This window comes from Camelus bactrianus, chromosome 3 (genome assembly GCF_048773025.1).
Source record: "Camelus bactrianus isolate YW-2024 breed Bactrian camel chromosome 3, ASM4877302v1, whole genome shotgun sequence".
Taxonomy (NCBI): Eukaryota; Metazoa; Chordata; class Mammalia; order Artiodactyla; family Camelidae; genus Camelus; species Camelus bactrianus.
In genome coordinates, this window is record NC_133541.1 from 160598359 (window position 1) to 160618995 (window position 20637).

General features: G+C 41.2%; 2 long non-coding RNA genes across 3 annotated transcripts in view; both read right to left on the bottom strand.

Moving 5' to 3' along the window:
* Positions 1–1246, bottom strand: part of LOC141577214 (uncharacterized) — a 32457-nt gene extending 31211 nt beyond the window's left edge. The window contains exon 1 of the long non-coding RNA XR_012506029.1: positions 1045–1246. This is a non-coding gene — a long non-coding RNA (uncharacterized LOC141577214). The remainder of the gene's footprint in view (positions 1–1044) is intronic.
* Positions 1247–2797: 1551 nt separating this feature from the next.
* The window catches only part of LOC141577213 (uncharacterized), a 91851-nt gene continuing 74011 nt past the window's right edge, over positions 2798–20637 (bottom strand). For both annotated transcript variants that reach the window (XR_012506028.1, XR_012506027.1), the window contains 2 exons: positions 3731–3916; positions 2798–2982 (listed from right to left, as the gene is read on the bottom strand). This is a non-coding gene — a long non-coding RNA (uncharacterized LOC141577213). The remainder of the gene's footprint in view (positions 2983–3730; positions 3917–20637) is intronic.

Here is a 20637-nt window from a genome sequence, read left to right on the forward strand (position 1 = left end):
GCAGGAGAAGGAATTTCTAGAGTCACTTGAAAGGAGCCTGTGATGTATGTAATTGTCACATCCAGGGACTAAATTTCCAGAAACCTTAACTAAAGGAATACTCATACAAGATCACAGGAATGTTTGTACAAGAAGGACGCCAGTCAAACACCCTTTCTGACAGTGGAAAATGGAGAAAACTTAAGTATCCACCATCAAGACAATGATGCGGTAAATCAAGGCGAGCTGTGGGCACTAAGGGGCAGGCGTTTTGGCGTGGTCCAAGGCCTTGTCCACAGTACTCTCCCACCAAAGGTGTCCTTACACAAGAGACCAAATCTATTGCACATCAGGAGACCCCTCTACTCTATCTGAAAGGACCGGGTGAGTCTGGAGTGGGAGGACGTCTATGATATACACCTCAGTGAATAAACCGAGCTGCACAAAACATATAGTGTGGCCTTATTTTTCAATACAGCATATATACACACACATATACATAGATTTCTCATATACATGTATGTATGTATGTGTATATATATATGACAGGCATAAAGGTCATAAAATATATACACCACATTGTCAGCAGTTTTTACTCTCAGGAAAAAAAGGGGAAGGGATGTAGGGGCCTTTCGGTACCACCACAGTTCTCTTTTCAGTATTTCAGTTAAATATACTTGGAATTTAAAAGTTTATTTAAGTCCGAAGTAAAATGGACGATGCCTCCACAAGACAGAATGCTATACTGGTCATTAAAAATCATGCCAGGGGAGAGAGAATACTGTAGAAAAACGTGTAATAAGCCGAATGGAAAATGGATGTCTCCACACAGTAAACAGGCACAGAGTGCTCGCTGGTTTTTATGACAGATGTAATACACACTGATGAAAAGAACAGAAAATAGATGTTAATGTGTTAATTATTATCTCTGAGTAGTGGGACCAGGATAGACACTTTTGTCCCTTTTTTCAGACTTATTATATTAAATACACATTATTTTTCATCTGAAAAAAGCATTTTTAGATGTCTAGTACCACACATTGAAAAAGTTACACTAGTACTTACAGAAATAACTAGGAGACACGGCAGCAGCGTCACAAAGTGTAGAACGGGCGATCCTGAATAACACCGCACAGTTACATAAGGACCCAAAAAGTAAGAGCACCTGCTGTCTTAGGGCGTAGCCCCCTTCTATTTGTCAGTTGTGTCTTCAGGGCTAAGGCAGTTGTGAGCACGGCCAGTGTCAGTGCTGGTGTCTGGATGGATGCCACTGGAGGTAAGGGCACCTGCAAGCAGAGAGGAAGAACAGAAATCATCCTCTGCTTTTTCTGTCTTGTTTCTTTGTTACTTTTGAAGAGAGGTGTAAATAAGATAAACTAAATCTTCCCTATTAAAATTTCAGTAATGAAACCGTTTTTAAAGGGTTCACAACTTATATTTTGCCTATAACTGTCTTTTCAACAAAGCATCATATTTCTTAAATGTTAATTAACTCAGTTAATTAACTACCTGTTGAAACCTATTAAAGAACATGAAATGCACTATGTAAAATCACCACGCCTGCAGTGACTGGCACATCTGTCTTGATAGCAGTGCAGTCAGCCCCCACCATCCCGTGGCCCTGAGCTCCTTATGCTGCTAAGAGAGCACGCTGCCACCTCAGATGGAGAGAAACGGTGAAAGCGTTTTCTGAAATCTACAGCACTGACAAAACATAACTGACAAATCCCAGGCTCCTTTGAGGCTGTCATTTTCTGTTTCTGGCCTACAGCCGTCAATGAGCAGAACCACCCCATTCCCGAGCCATGGGACTCACGTGGGAAGCAGTTTTGGAGAAATTTCCAGGTATAGAATGTAACCAACTATACATAGAACTCTGAAAAAAGAAAAGATGCAATACTCTGATTTTGGAAGAAACTCAAAATATTCTCCTAAGCCTTAGTAGCTGGAAAGGCTGGGCATCTCCTAAGCCACTTATTTATTTCACAGCCAGTGAGCATCTCCCACAAACTCTGTTTCCCTGTGTCTGCTGGGAGCCTCAGGCACACTGTTGCTGTCGATCTTATAAGTCACAGGCCTGAGGCGTGTGTCTCACGCCTGCAACTCTCACACAGGCTCGCCTCCTAGCCTCACTGTCTGAACTTGGCCCCATTTTCTCACCTGTTTATTTGGTATCTGTTCTTCTGTAAGCTGCCTGAAATGCTTTTTGGAACAAGTCAGAAGAATCAGTGGGTAGAGAAATGGACAGATGGACAGGTGAGAGTTGGGGAGACAGAGTGACTCCAAGAAAAGGGGAACAAAGAAAATTTCCTATGCAGAACCCTCTTCTAGTCAGGGAAGAAAACCACCACGGAGAAGTGTGAAGAGGCAGGTGGCTTAGGACTGTTTCCTGGATTCCATGAAAAGTCACACCAAGAGATGAGAGGGTAGAACTATAAATAATAAAAGAAAAAAGCATGCATGCTTGAAAAATATATCTACAATATGTACTTTCTAAAGAATAGATTCAAATCAGCACGGCCCAATAACACAATCCTTGGGTATTTACAGAAGTGAGAATCCCATCTCCAAACCACAAGGCATCCCTTCGGAGCACTAAGAGCCTACACGGGACGGTCATAAAGCTGTCATCGCAAAAGCGATGCTATCCTGCCCTTACGAGGAATGAGCAGCTGTGCTCGGGCTGCCCACGCGCGCCATTTACACCCCACAGCACCTCTACGGGAGAGGGACGCCTAGCGAGCCCCATCTCTGCAGGACAGAAAACAAGTCCGGGAGAGGCTAAGCCGACCTACCAGTTCTCCATCTCACAGGACTGGTCACTCCAGAGTAGGACTCGAACTCGGACCCACGTTTGTAACCGCAGTACTACCGTGATTTGTGTGCTTTTTGTGTGTATAATACATTTGTTTCCGGCATGAAAGGATATTTAACAAATGTTCGGTTGTCTTGTCTATCTCATTAGCTCACAATCTTTATATTTTTGAATTGTACTCTTTTCCCCTGGAGAAAGGAACGGAAAGAGCGGGGGTCAGAATGAGATGGGGCTCCATTCTTTATCTGTTACCTCATCTCATCCAAGTCCCCAACCAGGGAGAAGGAGCAAATGTTCTCTTCATCTTTAAAGAGAGAGCTCCACTGATGGTGACTTACTCAACTCCAAAACCATGTCTGGGGGAAGGGCACAAACAGCAACCAGAGAAGTATCACCCGTAGGAAGGAGAAAAGAGCTCAGGGTGTCAGCCTGATTTAATTTCAATGGATAATATAATACCACAGACTAAAAATACTAGCATGCAGTGAATTTGCTATTTCTTGACATCTAGCAAGTTTTCATAGCCCGCATGAAACATTATCGTGAACTAGTTAAAGGAAGAGTCCACACTCAGGGAAAATCAATGCCACAGGCAGGCTGAAACCGAGGCTGGAGGAAAGGAAGAGAAAAGGCATAGTTAAGAAGAGGGGAAAGTCTGGGAAAAAGACATCATCACAAGGACTCTCCAGCATCATCCAGCTATCATATAATCATTCATTCAAGTGAGAGTTACTTAGGTCCTATTTTGTGCAAGATTTTACACAGGGCAAAGCAAGAGTGCAGCGTCCATGGTGGCAGCAAGTGGCGGGGCTATAATACAATTCTGATCCTGGTACCTTGCACAATTGTACTCAGTATAAAGGCAAAAAAATAAGGTAAAATAATACTATGTAAACTCTACGCATTGTTGAAAAAAATTAAAGAAGACCTAAATACCTGGACAGACACACCACGCACATTCCTGGATCAGATGACAGCGCTCTTGGGATGGCAGTGCTCCCCAGAGCGATCTGTATACTCAACGTGGTCTCGATCACAATCCCAGCGGGCTCCTCTGCAGTAACTGACTAGCTGCTGCTACTATTCATATGGGAATTCGAGGGACTCAGTAACCAAAACGTACTTGAAAAAAAGAAAAAAATGAGAGGACTTGTAATTCTCAATTTCAAACCTTACAACTGTATCTCCAGGTGAGATTAGAGGCCATTTTTAAGTTATTACTGGGTTTATCCTTATTTTCAAAATTCTCTACAATGAATATACCTGTTAGAATAAGAAAAATAAAAAGAAAGGTATCTTGTAAAACATGCACAGTGATTCATTCATTGGGAAAAAAATTATTTTAACTATAAAGAGGTAAACAAATATCTAGTGAAAAAGGACTACTTAAAAACAAGTGTGCATTTACAATTTTCATAATTTGAAAACTGAAAAGCACAAAAACATCAAGTTACTAGGGAGACTAGTGAAACATATTAATAGTTATTTTCAAAAATTCTAATTGAACAATGAAAACTCAAGAAAGGGAAAATTGTGATTGACACCCAAGTGCAAACACATGGAGAGCAAACGCCTAGAAATCACAGTTCCTTTAAATCTGCTTCTAACTCAATAGGAGAGGAAATTCCTCACTTAGGGGACAGTGGAATCCCATACATAAGACAGGATACACAGTACAAACTGCAGTAGTATCGGGAGTGAATTTCTTAGAATTCTAATGTTACAACATTGCTGAAAAACTATAAAAACACTGAGAGACAGATTAAAACACACAGTCATATATATTATATAGAAACATATGAAGTCTGCTCCCATGTTGCATAGAAATACAAACATATTTGTTCATTTATAGGCACTGATTACTTTATCACAGATAGAATATTTCAAATAAAACAAAAAATCAATAATACACTCCTCTTGTCAAATCTACTTGATAAGTTACTCTGCTATGCAACCATAATGTGTTTAAGATAGATCTAAAATTAGTGAAAAATCTTTGTATGGTTTCTTGAATTGTTCTCAGAATTCCAAGCTTAATTTTAAAATAGATCTGAGCAGTATTTCTATATTATCTTTTCCCTTGTGAAATGAACAACACAGTCTGTTGTCAAAATTCTGTCCTTACAATGATTCACGAGCACCGTTTCCTAACAAAACTGCTGAACAGCAAGGCACTATCCAGACACTGTGACCAAATAAATGAAACACAAGGAAGACAGTGACCCTATCCTGGAGGGCTTATAATCTGTGTCAACAGCGGGTTTTTATTTGATTGGTTTGATTGGGTAGCAAAATAAAATCAATCAAGTACTTTCTGCTTTTAGCATTCTGTAAGTCATGACTGTTTTTAGTGTCATGAGAAGGAAAGACTTAAGCATGACTTGATTAGGTCAACTAGCAACAATCATCACTGGAGAGTGAGTAATAAAGAAGTTAACTGATAGAAATACTTCTGACTACATGAAACCTAAAATAAATCTACACTGATATCCAAAAGGAAAATGAGGAGATGAGGTCCCCAATGAGAAAACAAACTAACAAGGAATCAAAAAAGGAAAGACGTTTTCATTAACGATTCCAGGCAGTAGTGGAGCATAGTGGTGAGGATCACAGATGTTTGGGACGAACATGAGTGCCTGAACTCCCACAGCACTGGGTAGCTGTGAAACTGATATTTCAGAGAAATTTTCTGCATCTCAGTCTTCTATCCATACACTGGGGACAACAACCGCACCCATCTCCTAGAACGGTCCTACGAATTAAGTTATTTTATATATAAAATTTTAAATAAAATACCTCAGATTTTAAATAATACCCCAAAAGCACAAGGAACAAAGAAAACAGAGATAAATTGGAGTTCATCAAAATTTAAAACTTTGCTTCAAAGGGCACCATCCAGAAAGTGAAAAAACAACACACAGGAGAAATTTTTTTCAAATCACTTATCTGATAAGGAATTTGTATCTATAAAAAAAAAAGTACCTCCTACAACTCAACAATAAAAAGGCAACTCAATTAAAAGGTGAATAAAGGATCTGAAATGGTATTTTTCAAGGAAAATATACAAATGGCCAATAAGCACAAAGAAACGATGTTCAATATCTTTAGCTGTAAGGGAAATCAAGTCAAAATCACTAGGAGAAACCGCTTCACACTCACAACAATAGCTTATAATAAAAAAAAAAGTGTAACAAGCACTAATAATGACACAGAGGAAGCGGAGCTCACAGCCCTTTCTGGTGAGGACGTAACACAGCGTGGCCACTTTGGAAAACAGCCTGGCAGGTCCTCAGAGAGTTGAACATTTGGTTTCTGAATGACCCAGCAACTCTGCTGTCTGGGCACAGACGTAAGAGAACTGAAAACAAATATCCACATAAAAACTCCTACAGGAATATTCATGGCGACACTACTCATCACAGCCAAAAAGCAGAAACAACCCAATTGCCTATCACCTGATGAATGGGTAAACAGTGGGGCCCAGCCATACAGTGGAATATTATTCAGCAATAGCAAAGCATAGAGTACTGACCCAGGCCACAACGTGGACAAACTTTGATAACGTTACTCAGTGTGAAATAAGTCAGTCACAATAGACGGTTAAACTTACATGAAGTGACTCGATTTAAATGAAATGTCCAGCACAGGCAAATCCACAGAGAGAGAAGAGTGGCTCCTTGGGGCTGGGGGAGGATGGGGAAGATGGGAATGACTGCTTATGCATACGGGGCTTCCTGTTGGGGGAATGAAAATATTCTAAGATTAAATGGGATGCACAATTCTGGGCATAGAGTAAAAACGACTGTATATTTAAATGGGTGAATTGTATTAAAACTGGTAAGAAAAAAAGCACCTCGGGCCAGTACCTTCCCTAGTAAATGCAAATTGCTAACTTTTATTAGAGGAAGAAGAAACTGCCCTCAGCATGAAAGTAGGAGATAAGCAAATGTGAATTAACCGAAATTGGACAAGAGCATTTCACTTGAAACAGTTGCTGAGTGTACACGAAATATTCAGAAATAAGAAAATCTGTTTCACATCAGGAAGAAGCATTCTGCTTCAAATGCAGATCAAGGATTCGGCAAGCCCAGCTGCTACAAATGACCAGAGAAGAAACCTGGTTCTTAAAACAAGCACCAGAGCCAACAAGGAAATGGTGGTGAGGAAAGCAGGCGGCCGAATATCTGGAACAGTTTGCTACAAATAATTTCTCCACTGAAAATTTAAAAATAAAATGAAAGTGATAAAATGCTCTGTTGACCTCACGTGAATGGGCTTCCTTCGGTGCTTGACTATTCTGTAACCCCGATTGAGAGACTCAGGAGAATCAGCATGTCTCCTGGGAGTCCCCAAAGGACTGCCCACCAGCACGCTGACCACCATCACATCTACCAGGGTTGAATTGCAGAGAAGAGACCAACTTCTGAAAGGCACAGGAAATGTTGACAAGGGAAGAAAAAGCTGCAGTCAGTCCTGGGACAGAGGCCCTCTGAGCAGAGGCCAGAAGGCTGCAGGTGAACTGCAGTGGCCGTGGGACAGGAAGCGACCATGGGGGAGCATATCTCAATTCTCTCCTCTCTCTCCCTCTGGTAGGAGAGATAAACCTGCATCCTTCTCACCTGGAACTGTGGGTTGGCTGGCAGAATTCTTACCGACATGGAATGATTATTCAAGTCTCTGTGGAAAAAGTCAATAAATCGAGAGGGAGTAGGGAGCCAACTCCACGAGCCTCTCAATTGCACCCTTATTTATTGTGTATAATCAAAGGAAAAATTCATTAACAGTTGTGTGATAGTAATAGGAACTTCGGGAAAGACAGTATGAAGCAGAGATTGTAGAATACACAATGAGTACAAAGGATTAGTGTATCTTTAGGGAAGTCATGGGGTGAGGGGAGCAAGATACATTTTTAGACATGTGAATTACAAAGCAGACCACCAGACCAGCCAGGTCCTTGTTCTGTGGATCATAGACTATCTAACAGCACACAAGCTCAGCGTTTATAGCTGAGGGCCTCGGTCCTTGCTTTGCAACCAGCAGAGTGCTATCTAAAAGCTCAACTATGCAAGCAAAGCATTGTCTCTGCTTTTTAAGGCAAGGAGACTGGAGTGAGGATGTACAGGCACTTGCTTGCAAAGCAGTTTTTAAGCATATATTTTTCTTCTTAAAGTTCACAGGAGGCTGGAGTGTGTTACAATTTGTTAAACCAATCATGGGGTCCCACATGGAACCATTATGGAGGACACCCTAGGATGACAAATCCTGCCTCTGGGTCTTTTCCTGCCATCTTCAGCCACTCTAGCAGGGTCTAGGCACATCCGTGAATAACGATCCTACAGAACTACCCACACTCTTAACTCCTGGTGCTTGAAACTTAATTTTAGCTCTACACAACTTACCGTAGAAAAGTTTCAGAAATAAAAGATATAATATTCCTTTTATATCTCATCATATTACTGATTTTTCTGATTGCTCTAAGTTGCTTCTACTTGGTAAAGCACATAATTCTGCAGGTGAATTCAGTAATTTCCATTGGGCATATCTAGCCATTTTGGGCTCTCTAACTTCTATTGTTCAAATACCGATACACTTAATTGATTTCTTTGTTTATCAATTTCAGCCGGGAGGAGAGGGAGTGTCACTCTTTTCCTCAGCCCACCCTCAACACTTTTCTCATCAACTCAGGCCTCCTGAAAACAAAACAAAGGATTTGTTTCCCTTCTACTCTTTCCACAAAACCAACAGGAAACATCAGCCTGGAGAAAGAATTCAACACAAATGTTAAAACAAAAATCTATAAACCTGGAGCAACTCCATCTCCGAATCATGATACACAATGACATGAGAGTAAGTGTGTCAGGCACAAAGCATGCGTGAGCCTGACCACCTGATTTCTATTCTTCAAAGGAAGGAAGGTTTTCATATTTTTTATTATCATACTTTGTCATTGTTTCTGATTATGCCAAAAAATAGTTTATGAAAGAATTATGCACTGCAATAACAGATTACTATTGTATCAATTATAGAAGGCATTCAGAGGGGATAGGAAAAGCCACCTCTGTAAAAAATGCAAAATTTCTTCCCCTGTTAAGAACACGTATACAAAATGCAACAGAGAATTCAAATTCTTGTGGAGAGGAGCAAAAGCCACAGAACCAAAGCAAAGTCAATAGAATGAGTTAATTCAGAATTCACTGGACAAACATGCTCAATGCATTCAAATAATTTTAAAGGCACACTGCAAACCATTCACTTAATGATCTGCAGGCTAGAGGAAGCATTTCCCGCTTTAACAGACAACAGAAATCAATAGGGTGCCCCAACAAACAAGGACCAAAGAACAATCAGGTTTTTAACAGCTCTGATAAATCAGCATGTTCTAAAGATCAAAATCCAGAAATTTTAAACATTCATTCACACCACAATGAAACAAGCACTTAAAAAAAAAAAAAAAAAAACAAAGAAACTAAGAACATAGATCATGTACATAGATCAATGAGGACTTCATGTACCGCTGGAAGAACAGGCTATAGCCTTCTACTTGAAAAATAAAACTACTTTTAATGATAACTGCTAAAACATATTTCATCATTCATGTTGCCTTGAAAAATCTGAGGCACTTGTATCTGATCAGAAAAGCAATTCTGGGTAATAGTAGGTTACAATTCAGTGCCAGTTTGCTTTAGAAGAAAAGAGAAAAAAAAGCTACTGTTTCTCATATCCTGCACAAAGTGTGAAGTGTCTCCCTGCCTCTTTCTCCTCCCGTTTTCTGAGCTCATGCTCCCCAACCCTTCTGAAACAAGTATGAGAAACTCTTATTCCCACCAATATGCCAAATGACAAAAGAATATCAATTTATTTGTGTAAATATATGCCTATACCTTGAACTGTAGGAGAAAGGTATCAGAAGTCCATATGAAACTTATTTCTAGATTCCTGAAGTCACACACACAAACGTTCACACAGACACAGACACATACCCCCTGGATTACTGGGCACTTCACAAGTTTAGGAATTCCAACTTCTAGAAGATAACTTTGTAGTTAGTTTAAAATACAAATCTGTCAGCTTTTGAAAGCCTTGATCATCTGCTAAACCATCCAAATATCAAAGAGATCCAATTAGCTTTCTCTGTAGAATGTAATTTCACTTGATGGCAAAACAGACCCTAAGAAGTACTGGATCAAAGATTCGTGTTTATCACTACCTATGATCATTTTTAAGCACATTAACAGATTCAGAAATGTATGTCTCAACAACATTTATTCTTATTGAAAAAGCATACGTCTTCAACTCTCTATACAGTGACTAGGTCCCATGATGGTGTTTAAGAGCTATTTTGTGTATTGAAATATTTATTTTCAAGTGCAGACAAGGAGGGTGTGTATTACTCAGTTGTAGAGCACCTGCTTAGCATGAACAATGTCCTGGATTCAGTCCCCAGTACCTCCAAAAAAATAAATAAAAATAAGTGCATATTTAAAAATAAGAATAAAGTTATATAAAAAAAAGCAGACTAAAAAGCACTGCAATCTATGTGCTACAATTATAGTAAAAAAAAAAAGTGTTTCTTTCAAATATTGACTATATGCCAATCACAGAGACAATCACAAATCACACCTGATAACCATCACGTGTGATTCTCAGCAACACTACTAAGTAGACATGGATGAGAATCCCGGCACTGCGGATGAGGAGATGGAGCTCGGAGGAGCTGCGGACCCTGACCGTCCTGCTCCCCGTGACACCGCGTCTACCCAGGGCAAGCTCTGACAGACCTGCTCTGAGGGGACACCCAGCTGCATGGAACCTTGGGGCATTGGGGAGTCGCAGAAAACACTAAAAATTGTTTAGTGAAAAACCAGCTCAAATATATTACACTTTGCCACATCCTTTAAAAAGGGAAAATGACTGAGACCTTTTTGATGCCTCCGTGTCCTTTCTGCCATCATCAATTATTTGCCCTCTCAGGGTGACTAGTGATGAACTGGACCCCATATGAAATGCACTCATATGGAAGAGCTTTTAAAGTTATTTTAAGAAGTTTGTAAGACCCTGTCTATGCCTCACACAGGTGGTCATCCATCACTTCTCACCGGTGTGGACGTACCACCTGAAATCACTCCTTTCTGCTTTTTAAAATCCCTTCATCTAATCCAGGCTTTTCAACAGCAAAGAAGCACCTCAACCACAGACACTGGACAGCTTTTCACCAAACAGACTCGAACAGCCCATTGGACTACCTGGAAACCCTTTTCTTCTATTAAAACCACTTCCAGGTACTTCATCATTTTCTGATTGGTGGACTTGGCCTCTGACTGGCCTACTCAGAGAGCTCCCAGCCTCACATGCGGGGGTGGGAGAGGACCCTGCTGTTGGGGGAAATCAGTGAGGAAGGCGGACATACTCCTGCCAGGTCTGCAAGGGTAGAAGTGCCACAACGTGCTCAGAAATTATACCGTCATCACCCCTGGGCTCCCATGGACTTGTTTCACATTAACCAAACTCATGACACACTGATGAAAGAAAACCAGAAACTTAACTTATTAATGTAACAGAAGACGTGAAACTATGAACCAGACTGAAATATCAGAGTTCAACCATGAGTACATTTTCTCAATGGCCTAATCACGGGGAGGCAGTCACATGGCAAGCATGGACAGAAACAGAGCAGGAAGGGTTTCTAGATTAACTCAATGGACTAAATTTCTGTTATAAGAACTGATCTACTGCCTGGAAAACAAATAACGCCAATCACGATGCACTCTCTGTGGACAGTGGCCAAGACATGACTATGAGCATCTGTGTAACTCTCCTTTCCCTGTCCTTTCTGGGCTAACATATGCACAGAGGTACAAAGATTCAGGGATGCAGATAACTCTAAACACCCAAAGCCCATCTCTGGGAGCCTCAAACCAGTAAGCCAGGGTTTAAATACCAGCTCTGCCACTTACTATTTCTGTGATTTTGGCCAACTTACCCTCTGTGTGCCTCAATTTCCACATTGTAAAACTGGGATAACAATCAAACCTTCCTTACTCGCTTGTTGAGAAGATTGAAGGATTCATTTCTGTAAAACTCTCAGAAAAGAATGTAGCACATTTTGGGTGTTCAACAAATGTCAACTTAATATCAAAGTGATTTACAAGTCTCCCTTCTAATCATCTTATGTGTTTCCTGGCTAGTCTAAGTCCCAAAGAAAATCCTTATTTCTCCTTTTATAAACTCTTGGGGAGGACCCTTCTCTTCCATCCCACCACCTGTTTAAACCGAGGGAGGGAATGCCTCCTAACCACTCCTCTGGGCCATGGAGAGTGCTTCTCCATTCACACCCCTGGCCCCTGGCCAACAGATAGCCCTCGTCACAATAACAGAGTGAGGTGTGAGTCCGAGAAGACAAGCAGGGCATTTGAAACCCTTCCTTTCCCTCCAGTGTTGATCACCATTGGGAAGCACTTGGGATGCTCGGCTCCATGGCAGGACAGCCTTGTGCATGAATGGGCAGGTCCTCTCAAGGGAAGGTTCGCTGTGTCACAGAGCTACATGGGACAGGGTGAGTCTCTAATTCTGGGACACAGTATCAGGACATGCATTTTCCCACAGCCCTGAAGTTCATGGAGAACGTGGCTTCATCAGTAACAAATAAGACATTTATCGCCTGCCTACTCTTATGTGTCATCTCTCAGTTGGCTGCTGGAGACAACATGTGTATAAGTATTGGATCCATTTAAGCCCCAAAATATATGAAGTAACAAAGAATTCTGTGGCTTAACGTTGGTTCAGGGCGACTGTGTAACAGTTCTGACACTGCTGATGCTTAATTATGGGTATAGGAACTAAGGAACCTCCTCAAATATCTCTCAGCATAAAACCAGCTTTTCTTATTTTCCTGTTTCTTAGTAATTGCCAAAGACTCTCAAATGATGGCTTCACACAAAAAAGCAGCTAAAGTTTATGAGCCCTCTTGACATACCCACTGTGGTAAACACTTTACATAATTTCTAATTCTCACAATTCTGCAAAGCAGATACGAGCGTCCCCATCTCACAGACGAGGGAAAAACTCAGAGCAAACTGACTCAGGCTCACGTGGCTCAGTGGCAGCACGTGCACGCAAACCCAAGACAAAAAACTACACCCCTTCTTATATGTACAAAATCACCTCCCAACAAATGATACACAGCTGCTGGGTCAATACTCAGGGAACTCAGTACACTTTTCAGCTTTAAGGTGCTCCAGAGGCCGCTCTTAGCTGCTTTATAAAATTCCGGCTCACTGGTTGCTAACACTGGAAGAAAAGACCGATTTTGCCATTGTTTGCACAGCAAGTCTGAAATGTTCACAGCGAGATGACAGAATAAGTCTAAGACATAAGCAGAATAATTTTTCCAGGTAGACAGACATAATGGACATTGTGCTATTCTGAAGCACTAAGCAACGGAATCAAAACAAAATAACATTTGTTAAGCCTTCTTTTGCAAAAGGAATATTAAGACTGTTAGAAGGTGCAACAGCGCCACCTATGGCTAAAATGACCTTCCAGGTTGCCGGGAAAGATGCAACACAAAAATTGCCTGTAGGATCAGAAAAGAGAATCAGATAACTAAAAGCTTATGTAGCACATACTGCACTTTGCTTCGGGGGAAGGGAAGGGTATTCAGTATTTAATCTGATATTGCTAATACTCCTGAATATAAACAAAAGACATAGGTTCATGGAAACTCATCTTAGAAGAGGAAAGAATCCAGTCCAGCCACTTCATTTTACAGGAGGGGAAACTGAGACATGGGTTCTGTCCTGCAATCGGCAGCAAAGCTCTCCCAGGCCTCATGTCTTGCACTGTAGCATAAACCAACAGATCTGTACTAGGCCTATATTCATAAAAGTCACGTTTGTATTTTTCCAACATTAGGTTATCTATGTATCTTGCAAAATAATTCTCAAAGAGCCAGGATATCATACAAGATTGATGAAATACAAAACCATTTATTTACATAATAAAACAGCATGAGCTTTATTCTATTAAAAAAGTGACTTGTTAAATCAATGTTTTGATATTTTAAACCTGTTAAGAGTGCAGGAAAAAAAATCAAAATTTTGCTTAATCACAAAAGAGAGAAGCTTATTCCCTGATAATGATCAATGTGGATTTTACTAAACTTAATGAATCTGGTCAGAATCCCACGAATTTAAATGTCTGTGTGGATGGTTACACGGCAACATGAATTCTGAGTTGTAACAATACATATTCTGTGTAAATAATATTCAAGGTCGTCTGATTAAGGCAATTTAACTAGTCCCTGTCTCACTAGTATGATACAGATTTCATTAAAACTTCATACTACACTAAAAAAAAAAAAATGAATCCTTGTTACTTTAAACCATATTCAAATATATCATATATATAAATATTATAAATATTGAATATGCATCAGAATTAAGCGACACTCTTTAGTATTCAGAGTTGATCCTTCTAAAATATCTGTCATTCTGACAGCACATTTTTATTAAGCACCTCTTGGGTTCTTTGTATACAAGGCGTCTAACTCTCACAGTCTGACAAGTTAAACGATATTACTCAAATTTCACAAATAAGGAAATGTACTTAAGCCATGAAAACAACTTACATATTCACCATCAAGAAAGAAAAGAGTAAAGATTTTACTTATAATATTCACTGACAATCTTTTCTTCCATATTAAGACTACATAAAACCAATTCAGTCTTTGTAAGTATTTCTGTCAATAAGGGCCACTAGAGAAAAACAAGTAACATCATTAACAGTGGTTGGACTTTCAAAGCCCACTTCTCTTTGGCACTATAATTGTTTTTAATGTTTTGTTTTTTGTGCTAACAGACCACTAAATTAAAAAAATTAACTTTTTAAGTAATTACCTGAGAATTAAACATTTGTGAAAATGTACAATTTTAATTTATGACACTCTGTCTCACATTCTCACTGGTGTCTCTCCTTTGAAGGCCTCATAAGGCTGAGATCACAAAAATCGGCCATTTATGGAGTCACAGCAGTTCGGGTAACCACTCAACGGGAGGCTGATTAGAGGAGCAATTAAGAATGCATCCTGTGCAGCCTGGGTTCCAGCACCGAGCTAGCCACCGCCAGCTGGGTGTGATTTAGGACAAGCTGCTCCATCTCTCAATCCCTCAGCTGCAAAAAAGGAGACACTGATACCTACCCTCAAACACCTGCTATGAAGTAAAACATGAGGAAAGCATTTTAGTGTTAGGTAGGTGTCCACTCAGAGCGAGTTTGGTCATTATGATGATGAGGATGGCTGTTAATAAATTAAGCTAGACCAAAAAGGAGAAATCACCTTAAAGGAGAAACATTTTAATTCAATCAGCATTTCCTTTTGGATGGATTGCAGAAAGTTCTATTGATGTTTTTAATAAACCAAGTTTTGTCCATTAATTATAGATTTACAGGTTCATGGACAAGTCTCCAGAAAAAGAATTAGAGGCCTCTAACTTCTGAATACTAAGAAAGTAAATTAAAAAAAAAAATCATTTGGGAGATTATACCTCATTTGGGAGAGTATGTGCTTAGCATGCATGAGGCCCTCAGTTCAGTCCCCATAAACTCCATTTAAAAACTTTCTTTTTTAAGAAATGGAGAATTAAAGCAAAAAGATGGAGGAATACAGAATTTTTTAGAGACTCATCTCATATTTAAGATGGGGAGAAAACATCCATTTCTCAGAGGAAATCTTGAGAACTATGTAAACAGGATCTGAGATGTCTAGTCTTCTAACATTATTCATGAATTCATATTACCAAGTCTTAAAACTACCTGATAACCCACAGAGGTGATACTGATCATAACACCTGCCAACACGGATCGAGCTCCCGCTAGGACTGCTCTGTTCTGACATCTCTGCTCCTGAGGCCTGACCAGGCTGAGAGCACTAAATTCGGTCATTCATGAGCATCTCGTGTAAGTCCTCCATGTGTGCTTCTAACTCTCCCCTCACCAGCCCCTCTGAGGGAAGCACTGTTATCATCATCCCCACCCGCAGATAAGGCCACTGAGGCACAGAGACTAAACCCTTTCCAGGTCACATTGGCATTAAAGGACGTCTGTATTTCTGCTGTTTTCCTTTTGACAAAGTAATCTGAGATATCAATTCAAGGGAGACTGTTAAATAGTCAAGTCTGTCAGGTCTTCACCTCAAAGAGCAGATACTATAAATTCCTGATGTAGGATGAGGCTGCCGCCACAAACTGACTCAGCTTGAAATTAATATCCAAGATGAAGCAGCGGATTCATGTAAATATTCACGACTGTCAACTCCGCTCTCGGGTCTGGGCCCTTCACTGCCTGAACGGGGGTGAAATCCCCACCCGTGTCAGGGAGGGACGCGCAGCTCTTCCGGGACTCACCCAGGATTCACGGGCTGTTTCCCCCCACAGGCTGTCCTCAACGATTAAAAAGCTCTCAAGATTTTTACACCATGCAAAACTAAAAGACATTTCTGCAGATGGAGCACTTTCTCAGGCTTAAACCTTTTTTGCCTACACTCAGCAAGGGGCAAAAAAAAAAGAAACATGACTCTACAAAGTCTCTGACCCTCACCACTCACGGGAGTAGAACGGCCACAGCAGCAGATGAGTCTTCTCATTGCACGATGAGAACAAAATAAAGCCGCCCCAACAACAGGCACTCCCAGAGACAGAGCTCAGCAGTCTTCTGCACACTCACAGTTGTGCAGCCCTCACCACCATCTATTTCCTGAACACTTCATCACCCCAGAAGAAACCTCCTGTCACTAACAGTCACTCCCTAATCCCCCTCCACCCAGCCCCTTTCAACCATCACCTGCTCTCTGCCTCTGCATGTGCCTTTTCTGGGCATTTCAGATCACTGAAATCAACAATATGTGGCCGTTTGTGTCTGCTTCCTTTCACTTAAAATGCTGTTTTCAAGGCTTGTCCATTTTGAAGTGGTATCAGCATCTCTCTCTCTCTCTTTTTTTTTTTTTTTTTTTGAAAACGTTAAAGTTTATTAGAAGGTAGTAAGTACTATCAAAAAGAGTACGGTGGAGCATAAGTGATTGGGTTTCAAAGGGAAAAGTGCGGGTTGAACAGTCAGGGAAGAGTTCCCAGAACAGGTGGCCTTTTTCATTTTCCTCTTTATTTGTTTTTTCTTTTTTATTCACTCTTACATGTGAATAATGTTCCACTACATGGAGATACTACATTCTGTTCTTCCATTCAGCAGCTATTTATGGACGAAGTCCAGTAGAATGAGTGTAAGAAGTGACTACCATGGATGGCATTTAAGCAAAGGGCAAGACGTGTTTTCAAAAAACAAGCCAACAAACAGAGGCACAAGGAAATTCAGTGCGTTTCTGAGCAAAGAACATGCTTGCTTCGGCAGGACTACCGTGCAGGGCTGGGGCGGATACTGGCAAGAATCACGGTGAGGGAGTCACCTGAGAAGACTCCCCACTGCAAGCAGCTCAGCCAATTCTCCCTCACCCTGTATTGTTAGAGCCATGTTTCTAGGTTACTCTTATTTCAAGTAATAGTACTTTAACTGCACATCTGATCATCTGCCTCAGACCACATTACCTAGAAGCCACAGAAAATCATTCACTGTCCGGAGCAGCTCCAGGACATAACGGTGATGGATCAGGGAGTCCAGCAGCATTCCAGCCTGCAGGCACAAACCCCACATGTGCCCTGGTGATGTCCGGAAAATAAAATGCATGGAAATATCTCATTGCTGGTACACGACATCTGCCCTCAAATTGCCCCAAAATCATGCTGGCAAAGCACTACTCAAACTTTTCACTCCAAAAAAAAAAAAAATGCTAAGAAGACAAATTTAGGCCCTTCCATTAAAAACCAGCAACCATCACTGCCAGTATCTGAGCTGGAATTCTCCTGACTTCAAAAACCACCGCGCAGTTACTTTTCAAAAGTGAAAGTCATATATGTATTCCACGTAGATGATATTACAGTAGGATTTTTCTTTTCGAAATTTCCAGTTGCAACATTAGCACAAGAAAGTTTATGTTTCAGCTTTAAAAAAATCAATTATCCTCCACTTTCTTAATTTTGAACCTATTATTATTTTATAAAGGGAGCTATGCTGCATATTATAAACCAACTGTTTGGTTTCTGCAAATAAGACCTTTATGGCCTCACTATTTCAGAGCAAACTTTAATGATGTTTTGAGAGGTGGGGCCTGGGGCGCTCACTAACAGCTCTTTAAATACTGACAAGTATGTGCTCTTAAGTAATACAAAGGCTCTAACTCCACACTAGCTCAGAAAGCAAAGAAACTGCACCAAAGACTTACTTTAAAATTTTAATATATTCCTATTGTTTTGAATATTAAAGTTCTTAAAAGATATGATTTTTTTGAGAAAGCCAACAGCTGTATTAAATTTCCTCTCACCAAGAAAGCAATCTTTATCAAGAATAAAAACCCCTATAGAAATCGAAATGACGGGACGTTTCTAGCTAAGTGAACATGCAGATCTGAACACAAACCTAAATCCTATCAGATCTCACTCGAACGAGCTCAACAAAGTCCTGGGCTACCCTGGAACTTAGCTCTTCTTTTCCAAAAGCTGGCTGAGCTAAGATCATCACACAAGGCAGGGAAGGAGAGAAGACGAAAGTCCACCTGGCAGCCTCCATCTGTTTTCTTCCAGCCAAAAGTCGCCTCTAGGGTCGCCCTGCTAACAAGCCCTCCCCATAAGGAAATCCGGCATCCACACTGCCCCTGCCGTCCCCAAGCAGTCCCGACGCCTCTCTCCCAGCCTGTGAATGTTCTTCTAATGACCCCCCCTGTTGGTGGCACCCTTCCCCTCTTCCCTGCTACACACACACACACACACAGAGCCACAGCAGTCTTCCCAAATCACAAATTTGATTACATCACCCCCACTTCAAACCCTTCAGAGGCTCCCTGGTGGAATTCTAGCCCCACCCCAGACACTGCTTGCCCAGCCTCACCTCAGTACACAGGTCCCCAGTGACCTCAGGGGCCCCCTGACTTGCTCCTACTTCCCACTTGTCTCCAGGCTCATTTTGACTGTTTCCCAAGGAAGCCTTCCCTCCTTCCAACTACCACAATTTGTTCCTCTATTCCTAGAACATTCTAGGCTAAGTCAACTTCTGACAATGCTAAGCTCACAAGAAGCAAATACATTTTGCTTACTAATGTGGCTCCACCCTCTCTCCCCTAGACACACAGAAGTGCACGTGTTATGAATAAATGAATGACGGGGTGGGTCTCAAAGGGACAGACATACCTACTCTCACCCGTCCCGACCCTTGTGTCTGTAGAATATCAGAAGAAAAACCAGAATTACCTTTCCTGAGGGTCACTTTCTGATGACACCCTTCACTGACTACTGTGTCAGTTCTAGTAAAACCCAAGCTCTTCCAAAGCCCTCCATCCCGGACTCTCTCCAGTGTCCTCACCAGCAGGGGCACCTTCCACCCTGGACCACACAGGGCACTCTCCCCGTTTCCCCACGCCAAAAGCCTCCAGGCATCTGCCCGGGCTGCACCTGCCAGCTGAGCCACATTCTTGACTACTTCTCCTGGCTGACACTCTGTCCTCACAAATGAATGTAGAGTCCATTTCTTCCAGGAAGTCCTCTCTGATAATGTCCTTTAGGTCTTGGTTGGGCTTCATCTATAGCAGCAGTACATGGTGACCAACTGGGTGTTTGCCCGCTCCTTTGAGACCACGAACTCTTGGGGGCCACGTGGGAAGGAGTGAGAGATTACAAGAGGGGTGCGGGAAGCAAAAAGCAAAAATCACAGCCCAAGTCCCAAATTCAAGGATACTTTCTCAGGAAAAAGTATAAACAATTTCACACGTGTGCAATTTGGCTACTGTTTTTGTGGCTTGTGGACAGCAAGAACTTGGTGTTCTAGTCCAAAACCAAGATTACATGCAAAGAAATGTATATATTCATATCCAAAGGAAACCAGAGCTGCTCAACAACAGTTTGCAGTTAGAATTGAAAGGAACTTTGATAAAGGCAATCTCTCTCTCTCTCTTCCTTCTTTTCTGGCATCATATAATTTTAGAAGTATTTGCGTGACCAAGAGATGGCTACAGCCCGTGATTCTTCACTGGAGTGTTTGGGGCTGAGGAAGACCAGATTACATTCACTGCGTAAATGCAATCACACCAACACACTGATAGGTGCCGTGGTGGTGGAGATGATGTTCCAAAGCAGGCAACCTTATTCTGTAAGAGAACTCTAAATAGAAAGTAAGAAATGCAATGTTCTGTAGTCAATTTCATTTGCTATATGGGTCATTAATTGATAGTATATCTTGTCTAATGAAACCAAAAAATAAATTGTCAAAGTCGATTTTCTTCATCTGACCATTTTATGCTAACTTTGGATATTAAACCCTCACTCCATAAGTAAAACTCAGGCCTACGCTGCAGCATAGTTACATCCCGTGGAAGAAAGCCGATCAAGGGAGAACTGGAGAGTTTCCCTTCAGAAGCTGCTAAGTCTGGTTTTGCACCTGTACGTGATTTGCAACCACGTCATCGAGAATGGAGAAAACCTAACAACTCTGGGGCGAAAAGCACTGCGGTGCTTCAGAAAAATCAAAGAACGCTGAGCTTTGTGAAACAGTCCTGAGGCACTTAAATCGTACTTTTTCTGAAAGGCTCCAAAACTGACCCAATTCACCATTCCAGGTTCAACAGGGAGGTACCGGAATTAGTAGAGAAAACATGCCCTTGAAGTCTGACAAGGCCTTGCTTGAATTCTGCTGCAGCATTTACTAGCCACTAAACGGACCAATTCCTTAACCCTCTGAGAAGGCTTCCCGAT